This window comes from Triticum urartu, chromosome 5 (assembly GCF_003073215.2).
Source record: "Triticum urartu cultivar G1812 chromosome 5, Tu2.1, whole genome shotgun sequence".
NCBI classification, from domain to species: Eukaryota; Viridiplantae; Streptophyta; class Magnoliopsida; order Poales; family Poaceae; genus Triticum; species Triticum urartu.
The window spans coordinates 142931962-142939072 of NC_053026.1; the positions used below are offsets into that span (position 1 = coordinate 142931962).

At 43.4% G+C, this 7111-nt stretch overlaps 1 long non-coding RNA gene across 4 annotated transcripts; it reads right to left on the minus strand.

Annotated features, from left to right (window-relative positions):
• Window positions 1–2047: 2047 nt before the first annotated feature.
• On the minus strand, window positions 2048–6860 carry LOC125508226. Of its 4 annotated transcripts, XR_007283276.1 has the most exons (7): window positions 6272–6860; window positions 6051–6175; window positions 5672–5876; window positions 4778–5124; window positions 4259–4353; window positions 2604–2691; window positions 2048–2271 (listed from the first exon to the last, which is right to left on the minus strand). It is a non-coding gene; the product is annotated as an uncharacterized LOC125508226 (long non-coding RNA). The 4 variants fall into 4 exon arrangements; XR_007283275.1 differs by lacking the exon at window positions 5672–5876 and having other exon boundaries at window positions 2564–2691; window positions 6272–6856; XR_007283273.1 differs by lacking the exon at window positions 5672–5876 and having other exon boundaries at window positions 6272–6855.
• Between the last annotated feature and the right edge of the window lie 251 nt (window positions 6861–7111).

Genomic DNA, 7111 nt, shown 5'->3' on the forward strand with positions numbered 1-7111 from the left:
ATCATACGATGCTTTTGTGCAGTTCCACTAAAATCGACCTGAGCATCCCTGATGGCAAAGATATTGAAGAAGTGTGATTAGAATAATAGTACTAGCACTAGTTCATGAGACATAAACTCATCACAAGTAGAAGACGGTAGAAGTAGAGAAAGATCGACATGGAGATGGAGCTACGGCAGTGGAGCAAGCCGGCTCCAAAAGGAAGATGGAATACCTGGGACGTCGGGCTGTAGCTAGAAGGGCGGTTGGGACGCGGCATCGGTCCATACCGCGGTGACCCCCGATTGGGACGCACCAACTGTGGGTTTTCTCCCTCGCCGATGTCGATCGCGTCTACGCAGAACATTGTTCCCTCCCCCCAGCTGCGGGATCAGGCCCATCGTTCTATGCTTGTGAAGAGAGCAACCTAAGCAAGCAGGCTTGTAGCTTAGGCTCCTTCTAGTGTATATATAGTGGTTTTCTTTTTCTCTCCATATCAACCATTTTATATTGCATACGTGTCATTCAAGAATGAAATGATGGTTGCTTCTTCCGACTAACTCACTGTGTGATTTGACTGCTCCTTAGTGGCCCCTACACGTACTCCCCCTACGTGTATGCAACAGTCACACGTACACATGGACGCAAAAACGCGCGTGACGCCCTAATGCATGCATGTCCGAGCACAAGACGGAACACACACGGTCACGCTCAAGTGCTCAACCTACACATGCATGCACACACATACTCAGTTAGGGTGAGCTAGTGACTGTATGAACACCAGAAAATACATATATTGAGCGCAATGAGCGTATTATGAAGTCCACTGACCGTATTTTTACAAATATACAGTGACAGACAGTGTATTTATCTCGTTTAAAATTAAGCCATATTAACCAGAGAGGAGGCAGCATGGCATTACTTTGCTGTGTCCCGTCAACTTGCCGAACAAGGAGAAGGTTGCAGGGCGGGAGAAGCTTGCGCGCGGTGGCTCGCAGGACAAGGAGAAACTTTTGACTAATGCAAGCTCTCCCTCGCTCACGCGGTGGACGTGCAACAGTTAATTCAGTGTCAGATTGCCAGAAGCATACACTATACTACTAGTGCTATTATTGTTCGACTTCCCGAACAGCCAAGCGCAAAGTTTACTAGTACTACTACTATAGTCCATAAAGGTACGTACTATACTAGTACTAGGAACCGGATGAAGGAGCGTCTGCACTCTTATTATAATTTTAAAATGTGATAAAGCAATCTTCAACACATTTGGTTCTCTTCGAGGGTTCTCGCATGTGATAATGGAAGTTGATTGCATGGAACACTCTCCACAATTCTCGCTTACACTACAAGAAATATGTCAACTTGTGACCCTCACGATTGGCCGCTGAAAGGTCATAGTTTTTCATTTGCGACCTTTTTGTGACCAAAAACAGAAGGTCAAAAGCTGGCGGTCGTAAACTGAAATTAACGACCTTCTCTGTGAGAAGGTCGTAGACGTTTACGACGAAAACAGAAGGTCGTTGAACCCATGACCTTTTGTTTTGGTCATTGGTTGTCTGCCCAGGCCACGTCGGATCCGACGTGGCAATCTGACGTGGCAAAATTGCGACCAATTGAAAAGGTCACTAACAAGATTCAGCCCGGTCCGATTCACTGTTTTACATGGGCGGAGCCCAACAATTCAACCGTTTTATTTATTTTTTCTTATCAACTTTTGTCTTATTAATTTTTGCGATTCACTGTTTTACATGGGCGGAGCCCAACAATTCAACCGTTTTATTTATTTTTTCTTATCAACTTTTGTCTTATTAATTTTTGGTCAACTTCACGGGCCAAGCCCAACATTTCAGCATTTTTTTCTAGGCCATGGCCTTTTACTATCTGTTTCTTTTTTGGGCCTCGGCCTTTTTTACACATTTCTATTTAATTTTCAGCCTTAATTGCTGCCAATATGTTTCAGGCCTCTTTTCAAAGCCCAAATAGATTAGGTCCAATAGACATTTTAGCACTTGTTCCATTTGGACCATGCCTCTTCTTTTGTAGCATAGACATACACAATCAACGCAAATTCAATACAACATATACTTTTTCAGCCACTTTCAGCCCAAGAATGCATTTCAAGTAAACAACGGATAATATTGTGAGAATATGTACATAACTACCAGCATTCGAGTAACATGTGCAACAGTACATCAAAATTCTCAACAAATTTAGCATTACAAGTCAATAACATATAAAGCAAGTTGCTAACTGGGGCTTCAAGCTTTCTCCGAATTTCTTCAGGTAGAATTCCTGTAAATGAGAGGAACATCCACATGTTTAGAGTCTCAACATAGGCAATATTTGTTAGCAATAAAATAGAAAAATTAATTCAAGAACCATGCAAGAGCCTAGGTTTTACTATCATTTTGACACCATAGAGTAACATCCAAGAATACCACGAGTTGATGCATTATTCTAGCATAACCAAATTAGAAACATCCCTTGTTGTTCTATTTTAACCTTACTACTACCTCCGTTCCTAAATATATGAGATCTTGGTTCATTTCAGTAATTTAGAAAGAGGGGTGATGGGGCATAGAACCTTGAGCCATTGTTGTGGGGTTGTGGCTGATGAAGGTTACCTTTTGGGGCCCCAAAGGCAGCTCCGCCAGATGCAACAGCAACACCTCCAACAACCACAACAACAGCAGCAGCAGCACCAATAATGACCTGCGTGGCATTTCAGGTCATCATTACAGAAGAAAATAATTAAGAAACAAGCAACCAATATAGCTTCAGCATTACATGTACAGATTTTAGCTTTTTCTACCTAAGTACAAATAGCAAAATGGAACATAGGCAGGTTGATTATATTTGACAGAGCTACCTGAACAAAAAAGAGAACATAGCGCCGTGACTTGTTGAGGACAGAAATAATAATGTTTGATTCATAAATTACAAATTAGTAATATGGGGATTAAGAGCATGCCCACAGAAAGCTAATTGGCAAACAAAACTTATTGGTCAGTTCTCAACACAGAGCAAAGTGGCAAATGATAATGTTTGTTACAATAATTAACAGGGCAGTAGCTCAACCTAAAGAAAGGCAGCAGAACTTATATGAAAGAAACCGAGTTGTAAGTGTATAAAGAGCGATCAATGATTCATTCCGGAGACATGGTAATTTCTTCTAACATATTGTACTATCAAGTAAACTCTCACAAGAAAGATGCCCCAGTAAGTAAGCTGAATGGGTGACAAACTGAATAGTGAAACAAGTTGATAGTTGTACACTATAGTGTTTTACGCACAGTCAAACTGAATGAACTAGATGATACCCCGCGCGTTGCTGCAGGACACTTAGTTGACGTTAAGGATTTTCTTATAAATGAAAGAATGAAATGCCAAACTGGTTTTGAGAATTCGAGAACAACAATGTGACAAAAGCGTAAGTATGCATTGGCAGTAGAGTAGGTTTTCTTAAACAATGAATAGAGTGTATTGCAACCTACTGGATTAACAATGCTTTGGTCACTGAGATATTTTCTTAATTATCTAATAGTGTGAACTATATTATTTGACACTGCACTGTATAGTAATAGGTTAGAGAGGATAATAAAGGGGGGCGTTGAGGAAGCAAGTAGATAAGTACATGATATTTATACATTTATAAAGGTAAAAGCTAAAAAACATGTACACCTTTTTTTCCTTCGATAGACTGAGAGATTTGCAATTGTCATATGACATATGAGTGCTAGATTGTCCGTTTTATAAAATTTTGATTTGATAGTAGCCAGTCAAGTAAGCGTTTTTTTGGGTGTGAATTGATCAACAGAAGTTTGAAGCAATGAATGATGGTGCAAATAGCTGTTTTTAATTGCATACGCTAGCAGTAGGAGGCAACCTTATATGAAGATAAAAAAGGGGGTTCTCTAAGGTGAGTAACTAACATTATTTGACAAAAATGAAAAAGGGGTCACCCTTAGTGGATGCCAGAACGCATGCATCTTCTGATTAGTACAATGGTTCTCCTACATGAAAGGATTAACTGACAGGTGATTTAGTATCATATCTGCTCAAATGAAATTGCTTTGTCCGACCGAGTCCGTATGAACCTATATTAAGATTAAACTTTGAGAACATCCCATGTCTATAAATAAACCTCAAGAACCAATAATATTATCATAATGAAATATGGTGCTGGAGGAGTACGAAATTGTTACTATTGAAAATCAGCGACGGTGCAGAGAACATGATATATTATATTTCAAACAGGATGCTGCAACCACATACATACCAGAAGAATCAAATTAAGAATCCTCTATGGTTGCGACAAAGTTGAAAGTAAAAGAGATGAAGTAAGGAGACACATCCACCAAGAAAGGTCCAAAACTGAAATGAATGATGTCTATTAGAATGGCCACGCATGTTAATAAATCAAAGCTGAAACTCAATTAGTATCTAACAGATACAGTAGTGCAGAAGAATCATCAAAAGAGATAAACACTGCCAAACCAAAGGACCAGTTGTTTAATTCTAAAACGGAACTGCCAATTATGCAGTCAAGGGAACATATACAAATAAGATTAATGGAATCCAATTTAGTTAATCTAATAAAAATGGTTTAGCTATAACAGAGTTACCATCCAGCAATCAACTTGTTCTGAGTGATTGAGGCGTGGACATGTAGCTCAATGAATCCAACTTTGGCAAGAAAAAGCACCAATGTTAACCGATTCAATCCAGCAGCACCAACCTGAGCATGCATGCGAGGCTGGTACTCATAGGAAGCATCAGATAGGATTAATGGGAGTACCTGAGCTTGGGGACCCGCAAGGAGTTGAACTGATCCAGCATTTGGGGCTGTCGCGGGGATATATCAGCACAATCTTTTCCACCATCTGGCATTCAGTAAGCAGCTTGGACGTCCGCCGGCGCTGCAAAACTCAAACGCGAAGCGCCGAAGCTGTAACAAAATTCTTAGGTTGAAACACAATCAAACAAAAAGAAGAACGCCAAGATCGGCGTGGTTGGGAAATCAGGACCTGGTGGTGGTGTCGACGGCGCTGAGGCCGCTGCGGGCACGACGTGTGGGCGACAAGGTCGGAGTTGCACCAACCTGAGTATTTTCAACCTGACCAATTTAGCTCCAATATTTTCAACCTGATCATGACAAAAGTTCAGTCAGGACTAAATATGTTACAAAAGTACAGGGAAACAAAACTCTAGTGTTGTAGAAGAGTTGTTGCAACCTCCGTATTAAGTACACAAAAATAAGAAGGATTCAATAATATATACAGGCAAAAAAAGAAGAGTTGCCATCAATGCTTCAGTTCTGCACTTATCGATGCAGTGGTATATATACCAATTCATAGTACTGTCACAAATCCTTGACTTTATAATTTAGTTTTGACATTCACATATCACTTAGTATGCCTATTGATATATATTTTTAACATGACTTACAGTTTACATAAAGCAATCAGAAAGTATCAATACCAATCTGTGTTACCCCAATGAAAGCGTATATCACTATAAACAGTATTCCATGAAAGAGAAACCCAAAGTAGACAACATTTGCCCATGGAGTACAAATATTGACCTCATTTAGTGGTAATTCATGTGTACTCCTAAACAGACGATGAAGGCTATGTTTCAGTTACCAAAAAGTGAAAATAACAGAAGTAAGAAGTACAGTTGCAGTGATTACAATTTGGCATCAGGGACATCAACCAAAAGGATGCGTGCGGGTGTGCTTTCTCTTTGTTGGGTTCGATTTGGTTCGAAGGGGAGCAAAGCCCGCACCAGGAAATCCTTGTGAATCACTACAAACAGGCCTTAAATTTCCTTGTTGCTGCCCCGAAATAGGGAGTCTGAACTCCGAAACAAGTCCCAGATTTCAATATATGATGATCCTATACCAGAATATCAAGCAAATCAATGGTGCTTTTTATGAGCAACAAGTCGACAGCGGGAGACGTACTGAATAACAGAAAGAGGATTCTAGCGGTTGGTACTGCAACTCTCTCGGAAGAGTACTAACTAGAAAGAGCACCATGGGGACGGGGAGGGTTGGATGGAAATCTCACCAGGATGAGGTCGAAGATGAAGGGGTCGAGGCCGAGCAGGGCGTAGATGCACCAGGAGGTGCCGAAGAGGAACACGGACAGGGACAGCAGGAACGGCATGAACTCCAGCCCTCTTCGACTAACCTCTGCACAAGCACAACCACACGCATGGCTCATGACTCAGTAGTCAGCGCGTACACCAAACTGTTGACTGTAGATTTCAGACATGTGTGCGTGCGTACCGTGAGGACGGCGATCCGTGAAAGCTGATCAAAACGTCGACGCAGGGCATGGCGATGGCGCCAAGCCGCGATGCCGCCGCCGAGGACGACGAGGGAGAGGACCAGGACCCCCGCTTGCAGTCGGTGGTGGCAACCATGTCCACGACGGCCTCCGTCTCGGGCCGCGGGATGAGCACGTCGTCCCGGACGGCGACCACCAGGTCCTTCCAGTGCTCATTCCCGAGCGGCGCGCTGGACGGGGAAGGGGCGGAGGCGGAGGCGAGGAGCCAGCGGAGATGGCGGTGGAGGTGCGGCGGCGAGGGCGGGACGAGCGCGGCGGCCCTGCGACGGAGGGCGCCGACTGAGGCCTCCGGGACGGGTGGAGGAAGAGCGGCGGACGTCCTCCAGGAGGCGAGGAGGAGCGGGTGGTGGCGCCCGGGCGCGGGCGGCGGGGCCGGATCTGAATCAGGAGGGATGGGATCGGCGGGGTGGCGGCGGCGATGTGGGAGACGAGGGGAGGGATGGGGGAGAGGGAGCGCGTGAGGTGGGTGGCGGATCTGGAGCGCTAGGGTTCGCGGGGTGAGAGGGTGAGGGAGTTTTCTTTTTTCTGTTTCTTTTTTTGGAGAGAAAGAGGGGGAGGGGGAGGGGGAGAAAGGGCTGCCGTCGGATCCGAGAGCATCTGACGGCGTTTGAGCACGATTCGCGTGACATGTCCATAGACCAATCAAAACCCAGTACACGTTATGACCTTCTAAATTGGTTGTAATCGACTAAAAATAAGGTGTTGAATCATATTTTTTTAAAAAGGTGTTGAATTATATAAACAATTTTATGATATGAGAAATTCAAAAAGAAACATTC